The 14,801-nt window shown below is 44.7% G+C and overlaps 1 long non-coding RNA gene across 1 annotated transcript; it reads right to left on the reverse strand.

Annotated features, from left to right (window-relative positions):
• Positions 1–5,342: 5,342 nt before the first annotated feature.
• On the reverse strand, positions 5,343–13,162 carry LOC110527146. The gene is made up of 4 exons (XR_005052721.1): positions 13,133–13,162; positions 7,106–7,244; positions 6,722–6,818; positions 5,343–5,487 (listed from the first exon to the last, which is right to left on the reverse strand). It is a non-coding gene; the product is annotated as an uncharacterized LOC110527146 (long non-coding RNA).
• Positions 13,163–14,801: the final 1,639 nt, after the last annotated feature.

The following is a 14,801-nucleotide window of genomic DNA, read 5'->3' on the forward strand; positions in this document are numbered from 1 at the left end:
GCTAGGTTCATAAAGAGCAGGGAGTGGAAACTGTCACTCTGTGTCGACGGAGTGATTCTGTCACGATCGCCGTGGTAATCATACTCGGACCAAGGCGCAGCGTACGTAGAGGTCCACATGTTTATTAAATGAAACTCACAAAAACAATAAGGAGCAATAAAAACAATAAAGAGCAAGGAAATGTGACGTTCTGCTCACAGGCATCAAAACAAAAACAAGATCCCACAAAAACCCAGTGGGAAAAGGCTGCCTAAGTATGATCCCAAATCAGAGACAACGATAGATAGCTGTCTCTGATTAGGAACCATATCATGCCAACATAGAAATACAAAAAGTAAAATACACCAAAGTCACACCCCGACCTAACCAACTTAGAGAATTAAAGGCTCTCTAAGGTCAGGGCGTGACAGATTCGGTGAGATGAGGTGTGTGGCATATGGTGATGGATTCTGGGATGGAAACACTAGCAAAGTGCTGTGACCTCTCCAGACCTTGCTGTCACCATGCAAACAAATGAGGCAAAACGTTTCAATCGTAGAGGATGGGAAAGGTTTCCTCTTGACTTTAAACTCACTGTTTTGCCCACCGACTGATTTCCATTGCACTTTCGTGGTTTGTTTACAGCATCAGTCCAGGGTAGGAAACCAGTTGAAAAGGTAGTTGTAGTTGAGATGCACTCGTTTGGTTTGGGCCCAGTTACACTGTCACGTTCTGACCTTAGTTCTTTTGTTATGTCTTTGTTTTAGTATGGTCAGGGCGTGAGTTGGGTGGGTAGTCTATGTTCTACTTTCTATGTTGTAGTTTTGTGTTTGGCCTGGTATGGTTCTCAATCAGAGGCAGGTGTCGTTTGTTTTCTCTGATGGAGAATCATACTTAGGTAGCCTTTTTTATTTTCTGTTGAGTGTTTGTATCTGCAACCAGAAAGAACTGTTTCGGTTTCATTCGTTCACTTTGTTGTTTTTGTTCAGTGTTCTATTGCTTTATAAAAAATATGGACAATTACCACGCTGCACATTGGTCCTCACCTTCTTCCACCGCCAACGGCCGTTACATACACCTTATAAAAAACTCTGTTGAATTGCAACTTGCATATGACATGGCTAAACCTCACTCAGATCCTAATCTAAACTGTAACCGCTGCGGGGTTGAGCTTGTGATGTGCATGGGCGACACACTTACACCCTGCACGTTTTCTATTGCTCTGTCTCCCTACACCTCAGGCAAAGGTCAGACAGCATTCTCCTGTGTAATGACATGTACCTCACCTTGGTCGCTGGCAAAATCACTATACCGGAAAATGAGCAGCTTGATGGTTTATACACTGCTCAAAAAATAAAGTGAACACTTAAACAACACAATGTAACTCCAAGTCAATCACACTTCTGTGAAATCAAACTGTGCACTTAGGAAGCAACACTGATTGACAATACATTTCACATGATGTTGTGCAAATGGAATAGACAACAGGTGGAAATTATAGGCAATTAGCAAGACACCCCCAATAAAGGAGTGGTTCTGCAGGTGGTGACCAGAGACCACTTCTCAGTTCCTATGCTTCCTTGCTGATGTTTTGGTCACTTTTGAATGTTGGCGGTGCTTTCACTCTAGTGGTAGCATGAGACGGAGACTACAACCCACACAAGTGGCTCAGGTAGTGCAGCTCATCCAGGATGGCACATCAAGAAGGTTTGCTGTGTCTGTCAGCGTAGTGTCCAGAGCATGGAGGCGCTACCAGGAGACAGGCCAGTACATCAGGAGACTTGGAGGAGGCCGTAGGAGGGCAACAACCCAGCAGCAGGACCGCTACCTCCGCCTTTGTGCAAGGAGGAGCAGGAGGAGCACTGCCAGAGCCCTGCAAAATGACCTCCAGCAGGCCACAAATGTGGACGTGTCTGCTCAAACGGTCAGAAACAGACTCCATGAGGGTGGTATGAGGGCCCGACGTCCACAGGTGGGGGTTGTGCTTACAGCCCAACACCGTGCAGGCCGTTTGGCATTTGCCAGAGAACACCAAGATTGGCAAATTCGCCACTGGCGCCCTGTGCTCTTCACAGATTAAACAGGTTCACACTGAGCACATGTGACAGACGTGACATGTGACAGACGTGAGTCTGGAGACGCTGTGGAGAACGTTCTGCTGCCTGCAACATCCTCCAGCATGACCGGTTTGGCGGTGGGTCAGTCATGGTGTGGGGTGGCATTTCTTTGGGGGGCCGCACAGCCCTCCATGTGCTCGCCAGAGGTAGCCTGACTGCCATTAGGTACCGAGATGAGATCCTCAGACCCCTTGTGAGACCATATGCTGGTCCGGTTGGCCCCGGGTTCCTGCTAATGCAAGATAATGCTAGACCTCATGTGGCTGGAGTGTGTCAGCAGTTCCTGCAAGAGGAAGGCATTGATGCTATGGACTGGCCCGCCCGTTCCCCAGACCTGAATCCAATTGAACACATCTGGGACATCATGTCTCGCTCCATCCACCAACGCCACGTTGCACCACAGACTGTCCAGGAGTTGGCGGATGCTTTAGTCCAGGTCTGGGAGGAGATCCCTCAGGAGACCATCCACCACCTCATCAGGAGCATGCCCAGGCATTGTAGGGAGGTCATACAGGCACATGGAGGCCACACACACTACTGAGCCTCATTTTGACTTGTTTTAAGAACATTACATCAAAGTTGGATCAGCCTGTAGTGTGGTTTTTCACTTTAATTTTGAGTATGACTCCAAATCCAGACCTCCATGGGTTGATAAATTTGATTTCCATTGATAATTTTTGTGTGATTTTGTTGTCAGCACATTCAACTATGTAAAGAAAAAAGTATTTAATAAGAATATTTCATTCATTTAGATCTAGGATGTGTTATTTTAGTGTTCCCTTTATTTTTTTGAGCAGTGTAGTTTTACCCCATGAGTAGTGAGGACAAGAGTATCCCTGCACATTATACATTTGATACTGTTACTGATTGACCATGTATATAAACTCAGCAAAAAAAGAAATGTCCTCTCACTGTCAACTGCGTTTATTTTCAGCAAACTTAACATGTATAAATATTTATATGAACGTAACAAGATTCAACAACTGAGCCATAAACTGCACATGTTCTACAGACATGTGACTAACAGAAATTGAATAATGTGTCCCTGAACAAAGGGGAGGGTCAAAATCAAAAGTAACAGTCAGTATCTGGTACTGCAGTACATTTCCTCCTCATGGACTGCACCAGATTTGCCAGTTCTTGCTGTGAGATGTTACCCCACTCTTCCACCAAGGCACCTGCAAGTTCCCGGACATTTCTGGGGAGAATTGCCCCAGCCCCTCACCCTCTGATGCAACAGGTCCCAGATGTTCTCAATGGGATATAGATCTGGGCTCTTCGGCTGGCCGTGACAGAACACTGACATTCCTGTCTTGCAGGAATTCACGCACAGAACGAGCAGCATGGCTGGTGGCATTATCATGTTGGAGGGTCATGTTAGGATGAGCCTGCAGGAAGGGTATCACATGAGGGAGGAAGATGTCTTCCCTGCAACGCACAACGTTGAGATTGCCTGCAATGACAACAAGATCAGTCCGATGCTGCTGTGACACACCGCCCCAGACCATGTCGGACCCTCCACCTCCAAATCAATCCTGCTCCAGAGTACAAGCCTCGGTGTAACGCTCATTCCTTTGACGATAAACGTGAATCCGAACATCACCCCTGGTGAGACAAAACCGAGACTTGTCAGTGAAGAGCTCTTGTTGCCAGTCCTGTCTGGTCCAGCAATGGGGGGGGGGGGGGGGGGGGGGGGGGGTTGTGCCCATCGGCGATGTTGTTGCCGGTGATGTCTGGTGAGGACCTGCCTTACAACAGGCCTACAAGCCCTCAGTCCAGCCTCTCTCAGCCTACTGCTTACAGTCTGAGCACTGATGGAGGGATTGTGCGTTCCTGGTGTAACTCGGGCAGTTGTTGTTGCCATCCTTTGCCTGTCTCGCAGGTGTGATGTTCGGATGTACCGATCCTGTGCAGGTGTTGTGACACGTGGTCTGCCACTGCGAGGATTATCAGCTGTCCGTCCTGTCTCCCTGTAGCGCTGTCTTAGGCGTCTCACAGTACAGACATTGCATTTATTGCCCTGGCCACATCTGCAGTCCTCATGCCTCCTTGCAGCATGCCTAAGGCACGTTCACGCAGATGAGCAGGGACCCTGGGCATCTTTCTTTTGCTGTTTTTCAGAGTCAGTAGAAAGGCCTCTTTAGTGTTCTACATTTTCATAAATGTGACCTTAATTGCCTACCGTCTGTAAGCTGTTAGTGTCTTAATGACCTTTCCACAGGTGCATGTTCATAATTTTTTATGGTTCATTGAACATGTATGGGAAACAGTGTTTAAACACTTTACAATGAAGATCTGTTAGGTTAAATGGATTTTTACTAATTATCTTTGAACGACAGGGTCCTGAAATCAGTTATGGATCCAACAGGATCCATTTTTCCTATTGCTTTTGCAGTATTAACGGAAATTGGGAATCTCCTGTAGGAAGTGGCCTGGGCCATAACTCTGTAGACGTGAGTTAGTGGAAAGGGGCTGGTGTCACTGGGTGAAAAGGGTTAATGTCAGGAGATACCTTTATCTATATATTTCCGGATATTTTACATTTTATTAGATATAAGGAGTAGACGTGCTCCAGATACGCATGTCCTTAATTTCACATATGGAGCTAGGATGTTCTCCATAATGAGACAGTTTCTACATGCATCCAATCCGGACCTCAGAAATCCCCCTGCTACCGTCAGAGTCCAGGGAGATATCTTGGGTGAGATACGTATGTTCAAGACACGCACCTGATTTGAAAACTATTCTAACTCTAGAAAGGCTATGAGTCATCATACCAACATATCTAAGCCTTTATACTTAGGCATGAACGAATCCACGTATTACTTTTTAAAATCATATCTGTAGTCATTACCTGATCGTTGATGTATCGTATTTCAATAGATACCCTTACAAATGTAATGTTCATCCTCGTATGTCTGATAGAAAAATGGGCTAAATCAGACTCAAATGAAATTTCCACCGCCCAAATTATTTTACCTGTTCAGGGGTAGAAAATCATTGTGCTTCTTCACATAAAGGTGACATCTGAGCATGCATTTGCACCATATTTAGTAGTAGGCTATATATGGTACGGAAAGGGAAAAAATTGAATCTAAGTTCCTATTTCCAAAGCACATCTCAGCTATTTCAGTTTCAAAATGCAGCATAGTAAATTCAGAGCTCCAATCGCAACACATGTTTTCTGTAAAGATGCAAACATAAGCCAATTTTTGATTAAAATGTATTTTATATATTTACCAGAAAATAAAAGTTGCACACCCTCAATTCCCCTGCCTGCCCTGTTTGTTATAGACGACGGATGCGATGAATGCAGATTGGGTCATCAGGGGTGGTCCCTTTCAGTCCAGACCCAACGTGGTGTTAGTGTTGGTCTGTGATCCACTCCAAACTGTAAATGCATACATCATGAATACAAATTGTGTCGATATTGCAAGAAAATATTGTCATTTCACATAACCATACCACAAGGTAACTACTCTACCTGCTTCATTCATGGGAAAATTAACTGGAACAAGCTAGCTAGCTAGCTAGCTAAGTTAGTTAGCTAACCAACCATCTTATATTAACCCATAATACAGAACACGGCTAAACGTTTTAAAACATTAGCTGTCACCTTGAGGCTTGATAAGGGGTAAAAACATTGTTATTTGTTAGCTAGCTAGGCTACCAGTTAGCTTTTAACATTGCTCTCCTTTCAAGCATAGCTAGCTAGCTACTAGCTGCTGGACAAATTAGTTAACTTTCTTGATTCTAGTTACTAAGATAAATAAAACATCTCAAATTAGCAGGTCATTTTAGCATTTACATGTTTGACAGTTTCTGAATAGCATTTCACTTCTTTGCTTTTTGTTACTAGGCTACCAGTTAGTGCTTTTAGCTAGCGGTTTGAGCATACCTTTATCCAGAGGAAATTCAGAAATTATAGCTTGTGTCTGAAATAATGTTTTTTATATTTGTCAAATTTGAGCATGTCTTCAAAACTCAGATAAACATCAGAAATTGTCCTTATTTGGCATATCAAAATGCACACCAAGATCCTGATATGGCCCTCAGAGAGCCTATTCTGTACATTGAATGTGCTGAGAAAATATTCTATGTAGGCCTACTGTCAGTCGTAATCATAGAGAAAATAAGACATCAAGGTAGGCCTATTTGGACATCTAATGAGTCAATATCCGGCCATGCCATGTATGATATCATGAGGGAATCCAAAAATAAGGGTTTTTTGCATGAAAGAAATATGGATTTCATATTTGTCAAATTATGGAGCATGTGCTGAAAACTCATCCTTATTTTCAGCGTATCAAAAAGCATGTCAAGATCCAGAGATGGACATCAGCCAAGAGAAGCATCTGGAATCAATATAGCTTCATATCTTGAATGTGCTGAGAAAACACAGATATGCAATGTACACAGTCAGGACTTGTCAACATGGAGATGATAGGATGTCACCAGTGGAAGCTTTAGGAGGATGGGTAGACCCACGGTATAGGCGCGGAACCCACGGAGACGTCAAAGTGTGTTTCATAAATTGTGAAATACTGATTATTTTAACCTAAAGTATTTAATAAAGACATTTATTGTACAATATTATGGGGAATGGGAATGAGAGGGCTACTTACACAGTGTTAGGAAGGGATCACAGCTGGGATTGAATGAGGGTACGAGGCATGATTTGACGTGTTCAGAGGCTTGACTTCAGTGCAGAACAGGATTTGACTGGGAAGACAAAAAATTAGTAATGAGTAAAATCATTGATGTGTAATAATGTGATTGTGTTTGTGTACGTGATTGACTTTACTACATACAGTAATAAGAGAAAATTGATATAAAAGATAATTAGTAAAAATCCATTTAACCTAACAGATCTTCATTGTAAAACACTGTTTCCCATACATGTTCAATGAACCATAAAAAAATTATGAACATGCACCTGTGGAAAGGTCATTAAGACACTAACAGCTTACAGACGGTAGGCAATTAAGGTCACATTTATGAATTCTCACAGTGCTTGGAGAGGAAACATTAAATTTGCCAGTGGATGAGAGGGCACATGAAACATGGCTTCAGTTCATGTCAGGAGAGAGTTGACAGTAGTAGTGGAGTGAAGCTGTCATCACCTCTTAATCAAGGAACAGAAGGGGACTGGAAATACAAATGGCAGGTACATTCCATTACTACTGCGCCATCGTATGTTTGATCAACAAGTTTCTCCATGAAGTTAAACACAGACTGCTCATCTTGCACACTGTGCCACCAACGCAGCCCGCTACCAAGGACTGAGGACTCTCGTTCTCCATGGCCAACGTGAGTCTAACATTTAAGCATGTTAAACCTCGCCCAGACGGCATCCTTTGGCGCGTCCTCAGAGCATGCGCAGATCAGCTGGCTGGAGTGTTTATGGACATATTCAATCTCTGCCTATCCCAGTCTGCTGTCCCCACATGCTTCAAGATTGCCATCATTGTTCCAGTACACAAGAAAGCAAAGGTAACTGAACTAAATTACTATCTCCCCGTAGCACTCACTTCTGGCATGATGAAGTGCTTTGAGAGGCTAGTTAACCTCTTGAAGCTAGGGGGCACAATTTTTAAGTTTGGATAAATAACATTCTCAAAGTAAACAACCTATTTCTCAGGACCAGATGTTAGAGTATGCATATAATTGACAGATTAGGATAGAAAACTCTAAAGTTTCCAAAACTGTCAAAATATTGTCTGTGAGTATAACAGAACTGATATTGCAGGCTTTTTTCTTTACATAGTTGAATGTGCTGACAACAAAATCACACAAAAAATTATCAATGGAAATCAAATTTATCAACCCATGGAGGTCTGGATTTGGAGTCATACTCAAAATTAAAGTGGAAAACCACACTACAGGCTGATCCAACTTTGATGTAATGTTCTTAAAACAAGTCAAAATGAGGCTCAGTAGTGTGTGTGGCCTCCACGTGCCTGTATGACCTCCCTACAATGCCTGGGCATGCTCCTGATGAGGTGGCGGATGGTCTCCTGAGGGATCTCCTCCCAGACCTGGACTAAAGCATCCGCCAACTCCTGGACAGTCTGTGGTGCAATGTGGCGTTGGTGGATGGAGCGAGACATCCCAGATGTGCTCAATTGGATTCAAGTCTGGGGAACGGGCGGGCCAGTCCATAGCATCAATGCCTTCCTCTTGCAGGAACTGCTGACACACTCCAGCCACATGAGGTTATTAAACTTTTAAACTTTTAAAATTAAACTTACATCTGGCAAATGTTTAACAACCATACCTGGTGCAAAAAAATGCAAAAAATTGTCTTGCATTAGGAGGAACCAAGGGCCAACCGCACCAGCATATGATCTCACAAGGGGTCTGAGGATCTCATCTCGGTACCTAATGGCAGTCAGGCTACCTCTGGCGAGCACATGGAGGGCTGTGCGGCCCCCCAAAGAAATGCCACCCCACACCATGACTGACCCACCGCCAAACCGGTCATGCTGGAGGATGTTGCAGGCAGCAGAACGTTCTCCACGGCGTCTCCAGACTGTCACATCTGTCACATGTGCTCAGTGGAACCTGTTTCATCTGTGAAGAGCACAGGACGCCAGTGGCGAATTTGCCAATCTTGGTGTTCTTTGGCAAATGCCAAACATCCTGCACGGTGTTGGGCTGTAAGCACAACCCCCACCTGTGGACGTCGGGCCCTCATACCACCCTCATGGAGTCTGTTTCTGACCGTTTGAGCAGACACATGCACATTTGTGGCCTGCTGGAGGTCATTTTGCAGGGCTCTGGCAGTGCTCCTCCTGCTCCTCCTTGCATAAAGGCGGAGGTAGCGGTCCTGCTGCTGGGTTGTTGCCTTCCTACGGCCTCCTCCACGTCTCCTGATGTACTGGCCTGTCTCCTGGTAGCGCCTCCATGCTCTGGACACTACGCTGACAAACACAGCAAACCTTCTTGCCACAGCTCACATTGATGTGCCATCCTGGATGAGCTGCACTACCTGAGCCACTTGTGTGGGTTGTAGACTCCGTCTCATGCTACCACTAGAGTGAAAGCACAGGAACTGAGAAGTGGTCTGTGGTTATCACCTGCAGAACCACTCCTTTATTGGGGGTGTCTTTCTAATTGCCTATAATTTCCACTTGCTGTCTATTCCATTTGCACAACAGCATGTGAAATGTATTGTCAATCAGTGTTGCTTCCTAAGTGCACAGTTTGATTTCACAGAAGTGTGATTGACTTGGAGTTACATTGTGTTGTTTAAGTGTTCCCTTTATTTTTTTGAGCAGTTTATATTTTAAATCAACCTGAGGAATGATTATAAACAACGTTTGACATGTTTCTGTGGACATTATGGAGACTATTTGGAATTTCCGTCTGCGTTGTCGTGACCACTCTTTTCTGTGGATTTCTGAACATAACGCAACAAACAAAACTGAGGTATTTTGGGTATAAAAATAATCTTTATGGAACAAAAGGAACATTTGTTGTGTAACTGGGAGTCTCGTGAGTGAAAACATCCGAAGAGCAAAGGTAAAGGGTTAATTTGATTGCTTTTCTGATTTTCATGACCAGGCTTCCTGATGCTAAGTGTACATAATGCTATGCTAGGCTATCAATAAACTTACAACCGCTTGGATTGCTTTAACTGTAAAGCATAATTTTAAAATCTGAGACAGGTGGATTAACAAAAGACTAAGCTCTGTTTTGCAATATTGCACTTCTGATTTCATGAATATTAATATTTTTTTGTAATATTGTTTGACTGTGGCGCTATGCTATTCAGCGGTTGCTGACAAAAATGATCCCGCGACAGGGATGGGTAGCATCAAGAAGTTAATTAAGGATCATGTCACCTCCACCTTACCTGACACCCTAGACCCACTCAATTGTCTTACCGCCCAAATAGAGCCACAGACAATGTAATCGACATTGCACTGAACACGTCCCTATCCCCATCTGGACAAGAGAAATACCTACGTCTGAATGCTGTTCATTGACCATAGCTCAGCCTACACCATAGTATCCTCCAAACTCATCATTAAGCTCGAGCCCTGGGTCTGAACCCCGCCCTGTGCAACTGGGTCTTGGACTTCCTGACGGGCCGCCCCCAGGTGGTGAAGGCAGGAAATAACACCTCCACTTCTCTGATCCTCAACCCTTAGGCCCTACAAGGGTTCGTGCTCAGCCCCCTCCTGTACTCCCTGTTCACCCATGACCGTGGCCACACAAGCCTTCAACTCAATCATCAAATTCGCAGATGACAACAATAGTAGGCCTGATTATCAACAATGACGAGACAGCCTACAGCGAGAAGGTGAGGGCCCTGGCAGGGTGGTGCCAGGAAAATAACCTCTCACTCAATGTCAACAAAACAAAGGAGACAATCGTGAAACAACAGAGGGAGCACGTCCCTATCCACATTGACAGGACTGCAGTGGAGAAGGTGGAAAGGTTCAAGTTCCTCTGCGTACACATCACTGACAATCTGGAATGGTCCACCCACACAGACAGTGAAGTAGTGAAAAAGGCGGAACAGCGCATCTTCAACCTCAGGAGGGTGAAGAAATTTGGCTTGGCCCTTAAGACCATTAGAAACTTTTACAGATGCACAATTGACAGCAACCTGTTGGGCTGTATCACCGCCCAGTACGGCAACTGCACTGCCCACAACCGCAAGGCTCTCCAGAGGGTGGTACGGCCTGCCCAACGCATCACCAGGGGCACACTGCCTGCCCTCCAGGACACCTACACCACCCGATATCACAGGAAGGTGAAAAAGGTCATCAATAACAACCACTCGAGCCGGGGCCTGTTCACGCCGCTATCATCCAGAAGGCGAGGTCAGTACAGGTGCATCAAAGCTGGGACCGAGAGACTGAAAAACAGCCTCTATCTCAAGGCCATCCGTGTTAAATGGGCATCACTAGCCGGGTACCATTATCTTCCGGCGCCGACAGATGACCGCATTATCTACCAAGAGAGTTCACTTCGATCATAATCACAGCCGTGTATATTCCCCCCCCCCAAGCAGACATCTATGTAAACTGGAAACCATATATCCTGAGGCTGCATTTATTGCAGCTGGGGATTTTAACAAGGCTAATCTGAAAACAAGGCTCCCTAAATTTTATCAACATATCGATTGCGCGACCCGGGCTGGCAAAACTCTGGATCATTGTTATTCTAACTTCAGTGCCACTGAAACGGACGGCTAACGAAAAAACCTGCGGGCTCTTCTTCACTACAGCCAACGTGAGTAAAACATTTAAACGTGTTAACCCTTGCAAGGCTGCAGGCCTATCCCCCGCCGCATCCTCAGAGCATGCGCAGACCAGCTGGCTGGTGTGTTTACGGACTTATTCAATCAATCCTTATCCCAGTCTGCTGTTCTCACATGCTTCAAGAGGGCCACCTTTGTTCCTGTTCCCAAGAAAGCTAAGGTAACTGAGCTAAATGACCATCCCCCCGTAGCACTCACTTCTGTCATCATGAAGTGCTTTGAGACACTAGTCAAGGACCATATCACCTCCACCCTACCTGACACCCTAGACCCACTCCAATAGGTCCACAGACAATCGCACTGCCCTAACCCATCTGGACAAGAGGAATACCTATGTAAGAATGCTGTTCATCGACTACAGCTCAGCATTTAACACCCTAGTACCCTCCAAACTCGTCATTAAGCTCGAGACCCTGGGTATCGACCTCGCTGTATGCAACTGAGTCCAGGACTTCCTGACGGGCCGCCCCCAGGTGGTTAGGGTAGTAACATCGCCACCCGCTGATCCTCAACACTGGGGCACCACAAGGGTGCGTTCTCAGCCCTCTCCTGTTCTCCCGATTCACCCATGACTGCGTGGCCATGCACACCTCCAACTCAATCATCAAGTTTGCAGACAACACTACAGATTACCAACAACGAGACAGCCTATTGTGGTGTCAGGAAAATAACCTCACACTCAATGTCAACAAAACAAAGGAGATGATTGTGGACTTCAGGAAACAGCAGAGGGAGCAGCCCCCTATCCACATCGTCAGGACAGTAGTGGAGAAGGTGGGAAGTTTTAAGTTCCTTGGCGTACACATCACGGACAAACTGAAATGGTCCACCTACACAGACAGCGTGGTGAAGAAGGCGCAGCAGCGACTCTTCAACCTCAGGAGGCTGAAGAAATTTGGCTTGTCACCAAAAACACTCACAAACCTTTACAGATGCACAATCGAGAGCATCCTGTCGGGCTGTATCACCGCCTGGTACGGCAACTGCTCTGCCCACAACCGCAAGGCACTCCAGAGGGTAGTGAGGACTGCACAACGCATCACCGGGAGCAAACTACCTGCCCCCAAACACCTACACCACCCAATGTCACAGGAAGGCCAAAAAGATCATCAAGGACAACAACCACCCGAGCCACTGCCTGTTCACCCCGCTATCACCCATAAGGCGAAGTCAGTACAGGTGCATCAAAGCGGGAACCGAGAGACTGAAAAACAGCTTCTCTCTCTCAAGGCCATCAGCCACCACTAACATTGAGGGGCCGCTACCAACATGCTGACTCAACTTTAGCCACTTTAATAATGGAACATTTATATAATAAATGTATCACTAGCCACTTTATATAATGTTTACATACATATAAGACGAGTAATGTAGGGTATATACTGTGTTACGCACGCCTCCATGAAGAGGGAACGCAACACCCTGCTACAACTCAACTCTCCGTAAAGTGAAAGAGGTATGGACTGTAGGTGTGAGTAAGGATGACAAAAGGCAGAGAATTTACCATTAACTAGGAATTTATTCCTTCACAGTAATATGGGAAAAAGGGGCTGGATGAAACTAAAGTGGCTGGAGGGGCTGGAAGAAAATAAAGTAAATCTCAAAGCCCCCTCTCCTACCTTACCTGTCTACCTACTACTTACCTAATTTAGCACCACCTGATGCGCTAACCAAAATACAGGGGGTGGTCCGCCCAGGTCTTACCTAGTGTGCCTAGACAGCGAATATACTACGGGTATATGCATGCCCACAGGCTTCTTACCTAAGCACTCCCGAGGTGCCTTCCCCTTCCTCCCTGAGATCAAATGAAACGGAATATTAAACAATCCACTTCACAACAAAACTGAGAAAAAGCTAACCAACCTCCTCTCTCAGCAATGATCTATATCACAATCAATCTCTCCCCTGAGCAACAGAACACTGGCTTTTATAGCTTCAGAAGGCATTGGAAATTGGAGACAGCTGCGTCCTGACGAGGGGGCTGGGTCAGCTCTCCAATTAATCGTGGAGTCGACCAATCAGCTGCTGGGGGATTTCAGGAAGCCATCTGCTGAAACACACTCAAATACACAAACTACAACAGAAACTGGGGAACGTAACAACTGTACTCTATACCATCTACTGCATCTTGCCTATGCCGTTCGGCCATCACTCATTCATATATTTTTATGTACATATTCTTATTCATTCCTTTACACTTGTGTGTATAAGGTAGTTGTTGTGAAATTGTTAGGTTAGATTACTTGTTAGATATTACTGCATTGTCAGAACTAGCACAAGCATTTCGTTACACTTGCATTAACCTGTCTACGATACTGGTTCCCAATTGGGAATCAACCCTCCCACGTTCAGCTGAAACGGTGGCGCATGGAACGCAAAAATATTCTTAAAAATATTTAACCTCCACACATTAACAAGTCCAATAGCTCAAATGAAAGATAAACACCTTGTTCATCTAGCCAGCAAGTCAGATTTCTAAAATGTTTTACGGCGAAAACATAGCACATATATATGTAAAACCACCACCAGACACAGCTCATTTGAATAGCCAAAACATGCAATCAACAAACGCAGGATTAAAAAATAAATCGCTCACTAACCTTTTGAAAATCTTCATCAGATGACAGTAATATGACATGTTACACAGTACATATTTTTTTTTTCAATGATATGCCATTTATATCCATAAATGTCCATTTACAGTGAGTTCACGTTCAGAAATTACTCAAAAATGCCCGCAGGAAATCTATGTAGCGCGGCAAGATAACGTAAATAGACATCATAAACTTTGACTAAATATACATGTTCTACATATAGTTAGAAAGATACACTGCTTCTTTATGCAACCGCTTTGTTAGATTTATTTTTAACGTTACAGAAATCGCACACTATTCTATATGCTGAGACGGCGCTCAGTTCCAAGCTACATTTCTACGTAATGTTGGAGTCAACAGAAACACAGATTTAAGCATAAATATTCCCTTACCTTCGATGGTCTTCGTTCAGAATGTTCTGGAAGGCTTCATACTTACCCAATACATCGTTTGGTTTCAAGTCTTGCGTCTTTGTATTAGCTACTGCTAATAACATCAGCTGAAATGCACCCAAAACGTCCTCTGGTCCGGAAAAGTTGCGCATCAAAACTTCAAAATTACATATTATATGTCGACTAAACAGGTCAAACTAAGTGCAGAAGCAAGCTTTATGATGTTTTAGACACGCAAAACAAACTTCAATTCAATCGGCCATCGTCTGCCCTTCTCTTGAGTGCTGGAACAAAGGAATGGCTGGGACCAATTCGCGCCCCTGCGCACAGCCTATTCTCTCGTGGCACGCACTAATTTCACTCCCATAGGGTCAATTCTCGCGGGATTTGAACGATTCAAAGCTCTACTGAAAGAGGACATCTAGCGGAAGAGATAGAAAGTGTC

Source organism: Oncorhynchus mykiss, chromosome 7 (genome assembly GCF_013265735.2).
Source record: "Oncorhynchus mykiss isolate Arlee chromosome 7, USDA_OmykA_1.1, whole genome shotgun sequence".
In the NCBI taxonomy this organism is placed as follows: domain Eukaryota; kingdom Metazoa; phylum Chordata; class Actinopteri; order Salmoniformes; family Salmonidae; genus Oncorhynchus; species Oncorhynchus mykiss.